This window comes from Capsicum annuum, chromosome 7 (assembly GCF_002878395.1).
Source record: "Capsicum annuum cultivar UCD-10X-F1 chromosome 7, UCD10Xv1.1, whole genome shotgun sequence".
Classification (NCBI taxonomy): domain Eukaryota; kingdom Viridiplantae; phylum Streptophyta; class Magnoliopsida; order Solanales; family Solanaceae; genus Capsicum; species Capsicum annuum.
This window is the reverse complement of record NC_061117.1, coordinates 212,677,890-212,685,223: the sequence shown is the minus strand read 5'-3', so window position 1 is coordinate 212,685,223 and position 7,334 is coordinate 212,677,890. Positions and strand designations below refer to the sequence as shown.

The following is a 7,334-nucleotide window of genomic DNA, read 5'->3' as shown; positions in this document are numbered from 1 at the left end:
TCACCTTACCACGCACCCTCACCCGTATAATTATATCCCACAAAAATTCAAAAAAACAACAACCTTTAACAAAATTCGTAACAAATTTTATGTTGTTTTAATCTATCCTAACAAACTTTATCCTCACACCACCCCATACCTCTACCATCACCTACCCTATCCTACCACGTGACCCCATCCATTTTCAAGAACTTGAATCAATATACACTAGGAATTTTTCCATTTTGGTTTATATACAACACACAACAATAATAAAAAAAGGGAGAGAGGCCCATAGGGAATAATTCATACAAGAATTCACCCTCCATTCATCATTTTCTCCATAGATATATTCACACACATACAAGGGGAGGCCATGAATAGAGAGAAAACATACACACAGTGAACCCATATCATCATCATCCATATCTTCTACACTAACCCACCCAAACATACAGACACACCAAGGAAACATTAACAATTTTTTCTTTTCTTAGCAAGAAACGCATACACACAGGGAGACGAGAAAGAGAGAGTCACGAAGAGAGAGCTATAGAGGGAGACCAAAAAGATAGAGAGTGATCGGGAAGAGGGTATTGGTGCGAGGTTCGATCCTTCACCAACCCTTTTCCAGTGTAAAACTTTCATCGAAATCAATTTCGGTTCATCATCCGGTTAACAAGTTCTCGAAGAGTCCAAATTTCTTCATTATTTTCTGGGATTTGTAAGGAAACTTGGCAAAAATCGTTAAGTTTTTTTCCAGAAAATGTGGACCAGCAGTGAATTCCTCACTCAAATTGGTCCAGTTTTGAATCAGTTTCTGCTTCTAGCTTTGTGTATGGGTCGAGTTTATTCTTCTGCTTTCCACTCAATTCTTTGGTCTTCGTACTATTTTGGGATTCGTAGTGTTGTCCGTCTCCGTTAATTTATTGGGGTCAGTAGCGGGTTTCTATTTTGCGATATCGAGTTTAGAGCTTGTTCATTGTTGAGGTGTTGTTCGGGTTTTCGAATCTGGTTTTCTTAAACACTGTTATCAATATAATATCGACAGGTCCATTTGTTTAACCCATTGCCTCTTCTCTATTTTAATTTGTTAAAACGATCGTGACTATGTGTTAGGTGATTATGAATGATCGATGTTGTTGATGTTATGACCATGCGCTTGATCATGTGACTTTGGTTGTTTGAGGAATGAATTTGATTAGTTTTAATGGCGTGATTGATTAAAAAAAGTTGGGGGAGGGAATTGAAAATTTAAAGAAAAGAGTAGATTAGGATTAATTTTGTTTGATTGTTGATATGATATGTTGAAATAGATAGGCCAATGTAGGTTTGGGTAGGCAAATTTAGGATTAAGTGTCTTGTTGAATGTTAGAATGTGGAATGTGTGTTGAACGTTTTATAATTTATCGTGTTTGATTAAAATGTACTATTTGGCCGGGGAATGCCCCGAGGATTTATGTCTATTTTTTAGGGAATGCCCCGACATATTATGTTGGTGGAAGACATTCGTGATGAAGGTCTGAGGCATCGGGTAAAGAGTAGAAGCATCGTTAGGTTAGCGTAGGATAGAATAGGATTTCTTTTCTCACATTTTTCTATTTTGGACTGTATAATTGGACTGAACATTATTATTTCGGTTTTGGATTGTTGTTTGATGTTTGTTTATGTGTTTTGTATGGTTTATACATTCGTAGTGTTAAATTAGCCAATACGCTCTACCAAGTGATCATGGTCGAACCACGGGACCGAGGGGTGCCTAACACCTTCCCCTCGGTCAACAGAATTCCTTAGTCAGAATCTCTGTTCGTGGATCAGTTTCGAGAGTCAAACTATTTTGAAAAGGATTTCCAAAGGTAACTAGGAACAAGTGGCGACTCTGAATAAAAAATGTAAATAATCCTTTTTCAAAGAAAATTTTCAATCTTTTGTCACTTTAATAATAAAAACCCTTTCAAACTTAAAACGAATCTTTTTTTTGGTCAAAAAAAGTATGTGACATCAGTGATAGGGGAATTCTTGTGGCTTGTGTTGCTGAGTCCTGCTGGTAGACTGTATGCTTCATGGATGTTTGAAGATGCTGATTGCTCACCTCTTTTTTTTATATGATAGTATCGGGGAAAATTTTCTAGTCCTTAGTTTAAATGATTGAAAAATTGTGTGTTGGGATATGTTTCCTAGAGATTATGTAATGACAAAGTTTCTACCATTTAGAAAATAGGTTGGGCTCACCTTTCTCTATCACATGTCACAGCTGCCGCAAAGTACAAAAGATGGTGAAAAGCTAGTTCCACCTTTTGTATCAGCCAATGGGATCTATCTTAGGTTTTCTTGTATCATACTGTATATTGCTCATCTTCCTCAACAAAAAACCCAATGCTTCCATATTCTTATAACTAAATATCTCTCTGAAGCTGAAATCAAAGACTTCACTTTGCAACGGGAACTGATAGCTCATCAAGCTATATTTTATTTACTTATTGTATTTGACTCTTTGTAAATGTGCTCTTAAAGGTTTGCCTACATTTTCTTATGATTGTTAGTAGGTGTTGTGGTGTAAACTTCTTCTCATTGTATTCATCTAGACTTACGTGATTTTCAAGATAGAGTTAGCTTGGTATGTCCAGTTAGAGTTAGCAGGAGGGTGAGTGCTGTAGCATTGCTGTACTGTTTCCTTGTAATAGAATTATTACTAGGAGAGTAATCCTGAAGTCTGGAGTTTGTATTCAAGGAGTTGCTTAGATATAGTGGGGCTTAGAAATCCTGGAGGCAGATCATGGTTTTTCTTCCTTAAGAAAGGGGTTTTCATGTAAAATCCTTGAGCTATTTACTTTATTCCTGCACTTCATCGCTTATATCTCTCCTAGTTGTATTGTGTGATTTCATCTGGGAACAGGTTCCAGAATTGAGGAGCAACCCACTGTAACTCTTCAGGAACTCTTACATCCTCCTTAAAATGATGCCAGTGAAAAAATCATGGAGAAGTCTTGCCCCTCATTCATGCACTCTAGTCCATATTTTGTCTACTCATCACACTGTAAAAGTTCACAAATTTGACCAATTAGGACAAAGACAAACATCTTTATTATTCGTGGAAAATTCATCAACTACCTCATTTTGTCGTGGATACATTTATAGTGATAGAAAACGCAGGTACTTTTAGTAAATTTTTCATATTTATTGTAGAAAATTTGCCTAATAATTTTATCTCACTTGTGGGAATAGAGATGATAGCAGCAGTGTGTGTTACAATTTTGTTAGTAGTAGTTTATGATACATGGAAAGTGTTGAATTGGGAGAGAATGGTCTGAAGGGAAATCCATACAAGTTATTCTATGGAGATCTAAAGGAGCTGAGTATAAGAAATAATGAAGCAAAGTCTAAGCCCATCAATTTCTCTGATGATGTTGCACAAAGGATCATTCCTTTTATCTGTGACTACAAAAAAAGGGTAAGAATAAGACTCTAGCTTAGTTTGTTGATTTTCTTCTTTTTCCTCTATTATTTTCACAAGTGTTCATTCGACATGTTCCCTCACATGGAACTATCTCCATGCCCAATTCAACAATCTCCATGTATAAAATACTACAAACTATTCCCATGCCCAATTCACAAGTGTTCATTCTAAACGTGCAACTATCTCATCTAAATACCTAAACTGTTTAAGAAAACATACTTTATAATTATGTCCTCCACTTCATGCAATAGTAAGAAAAACAAGCAAGATGAAGCTTTAACTGGTGAAAAGTAGTGCTGGTGCACTTACTGTCATTCCTAGCTTGGCTCCAACAACGTAATTTCAAGAGGAGTCGGTAGTTTGTCACTGGATCTGGAGAATGTGTGATGCTCAATTGTAGTTTGGTGAACCAACTAGTCTCTACAGTTCTTCTTGGAGGAGGGTTGTTTGCCCGGGTGTCTGGCGGTGCTAAGATTTTCAGTTTATAGATTCTGAATTCTAGAAAATGAGGCTTCTTGGGTTCTTGATAAATTATTTATATGTATTAAGTGAATTTCCTAAATACTCTGCTGGTAAATACTAACCCAAAAGCTGATAAATATTCTGCAGGTAAAACTTCTTTTCCCTGGCTAGGCTCCAAGCCAATAGTATTCATCACAGAACCTACACACATAAAGGAGATTTTTGAAAAAAATTATACGTATCATAAGAACAAACATTCCAATCCATTCGCAAAGTTATTGGTTCAAGGCCTTGTAAGTCTTGAGGAAGAAAAATGGGCCAAACACAGAAAAATCATCAAACCTGCTTTCCATTTTGAGAAACTAAAGGTTATACATACTACTTTTTTCTGCTTGTATATAGCTAGTATATAAGATTTAGAGACCACGAGTGAAATTAATCCGTCTGTGTTGAAATAGCATATGCTGCCAGCATATTGTTTGAGTTGTAGTGAAATGCTAAGCAAATGTGAGGAGATTGTTCCAAATAAAATATCATTCGAGCTTGATATATGGCCACACTTTCAACTAATGGTGGGCGACGTCATTTCTCAAACTGCATTTGGGATAGTTATGAAAAAGGAAGAATAATACTTGAACTTTAGAAAGAACAAGCTGCGGATGTAATGGAAGAAGTTTTACGATTTATATACCAGGGTCGAGGTAAAGTATTAATCTATTTTATCAAGTTTCTATTTTAATAGCATAGAAAATTTACTTAAATTTTTTTTTTAGGTCTTTGCCTAGTAAAAGGAACAAAAGAATGATGGAAACTAAAAAGGAAATTCAAACGACAATTAGGTGTATCATTGGCAAAAGATTGATAGCGATGAAAGCAGGGGAACCTAGTAATAATAATGAAGACTTATGTAACACCCCACATTTTTGGGCTATAACTTGAATCGTCCTTCCTGTGTATATAGACCCGAACCCGATGATTTTTATTTATATAATAGTGTGAATAACAATTATTTGTCGTGGTAACATCTTTTGAGATGAGTATAAGTCATAAAAATCTCTTAGCTCAAAGTTAAGTTGAGCACTTTCTTACCGGTTGAGTTTTAGTTGGCGATTTGTCATGGGTCAGCTTCCAACGAACATTACTCCTGGAATATGTAGATTTATGTGACCCATTAAATACCAAATTAAAGCTCTTTGAGTCCTCTTTCCAACGCAACTGACCGTTCATCAATTCAAGTTTTGAATCAAAAGTTATGAGTGATTTAGTGAGACACTGTCTCAGGTCCGATTTGGCCTTGCGCCGCAAACCCTGAGGTTTGCTTTGGCCTTGTGCCGCAAACCCTGAGGTTTGATTTGGACTTGTGCCTCCAAGCCTTTCCCAAGCGTCAAAAAGTGTTCCTTTTTGAGTTATTTTAAGATTAAAGGGGTCTTTTCACCCTTCCAATGTCGTGGTAACATCTTTGGAGATGAGTTTAAGTCATAAAAATCTCTTCGCTCAAATTTAAGTTGAGCACTTTCTTACTAGTTGAGTTTTCGTTGGCGATTTGTCATGGGTCAGCTTCCAACGAACATTACTTCAGTAATATATGGATTTATGTGACCCATTATATACCAAATTAAAGCTCTTTGAGTCCTCTTTCCAACTCAATTGATCGTTCGTCAATTCGTTCTGAATCAAAAGTTATGAGTGATTTAGTGAGACCCTGTCTCAGGTACGATTTGGCCTTGTACCGTAAACCCTGAGGTTTTCTTTGTCCTTGCACTGCAAACCCTGTGGTTTGGTTTGGCCTTGCGCTGCCAAGCCTTTCCCAAGTGTCGAAAAGGGTTTTTTTGAGTTATTTTAAGGGCAAAGGGATCTTTTCACCCTCCCAAACTGTTCCCAATCCTTTATGGATGAAATTAAGGTCTTAAAACACATTATATCACTTCTCCAAATCCCCAAATCATCTTTCCCTAAGCAAGAGAAGATAAACTATTTAGGGTAAGGATTTTAAGCTCTAAGGGTCAAATTTCTCTACGTTTTCGTCATTATCAAAATATGTGGGACTATCCTAAATCTCATGGGCATAAGTTTATCATTTTAACAAGTTTAAGGATATATAATTATGTATATGTAAAAGGGTTTTTGAAAATCGTTTGAAGAACATGCATCATGAACGCATGTTTGATGAAATTATGAAATTAATAAGGGAGTTTTCATGAATTTGAATTGTGGTCATGTGTTTAAATGTTATGAGTTTTGAAAAGTTATTTAAGAACATGAATTACGACCCCCCTCCCCCCCCTTCCCCACCTTTGCATTATGAAGTTTATTGTCATAACGTGTTGTGAATTTTGAAGTGGATTTGAGAGCATGAACTATAACCAACTTTTTTCAATTATGAGATTTGTTTATTGATTATTATTGGTGTTGTTTAATGAATAACGATAAACATAAGTTTTAAATACCTCTTTATCAAATATTCATAGTTATTTTTAAAAGAGATAATACATCGAAACACCCCTAAACTTGTAGCCAAAAATTACTTTAGACCCTAAACTAATCGGGCAATTATTTACCCCCCTTAACAACTTCCAAGTGAATTTTTTCCACCCTAATTGCTGACGAGGCAATTTTTTAAAAAATCAGCGTGTAATTTGCTTAAAAAACATGGAAAATGGTGGGTCCCACCTTTTAATTTTACAAGTTTTCTTTATATATATATATATATATATATATATATATATATTAGATTAAAAAAAATTAAAAATTCACTTCCATCATCATCTTCTTCATAACCACCCCCTTCCCCCACCCCCGCCCCCGTCCCCAACACCCCCATATCTTCATCTTCTTCGTACCCCCCACCCCATTTCTTCATCTTCTTCATATCCTCCACCCCCACCCCTCCTCGTTTCTTCATCTTCTTCATTTAGACTAATTTTTTTTTCAAGTTCGCCATTACTAAGCTCCATTAACCCCTCCCTTTATTAATTTTTTTTTACTTTTATTTAATTTTTTCAGATGACTACATCCAATTTGTGATGATAAATAACTTATGACAATTTATCACTTCTTCGTCGTGTGCTTATTGGAGCATTTGAGAAGGTTTGAAATAATGGTGTTAAGGGTGAAAAAAATTAAAGAAGGAAGTATTTTCATGGCAGATCGAAACAAAGGAATGAATATTAGTATTATTGCTGCTAAATCGTTTGGTAGATCTGGAATTATTGTGGATGAGTTTAGGTTTTGTTCTACTTGCAATTGTTGATTTCTAAATGTTGATAGAGGAGTCATGGCTTAATCTACATGAACATGTTATTTATCAATTTCTTGTTAAATTCGAATCAAGTTATTGGTGTTAATGATGAAAAAATGGTGAAAAAGAAATTAAAGAAGGAGGAGAAAAGGGGGCTGGGGGGTTGTTAAAGAATTGAAGGATGAGGAACGGGCCGGG

General features: G+C 35.8%; 1 pseudogene; it reads left to right on the top strand.

Annotated features, from left to right (window-relative positions):
* The first annotated feature begins 3,189 nt into the window (after positions 1-3,189).
* The window catches only part of LOC107876831, a 34,245-nt pseudogene continuing 30,100 nt past the window's right edge, over positions 3,190-7,334 (top strand).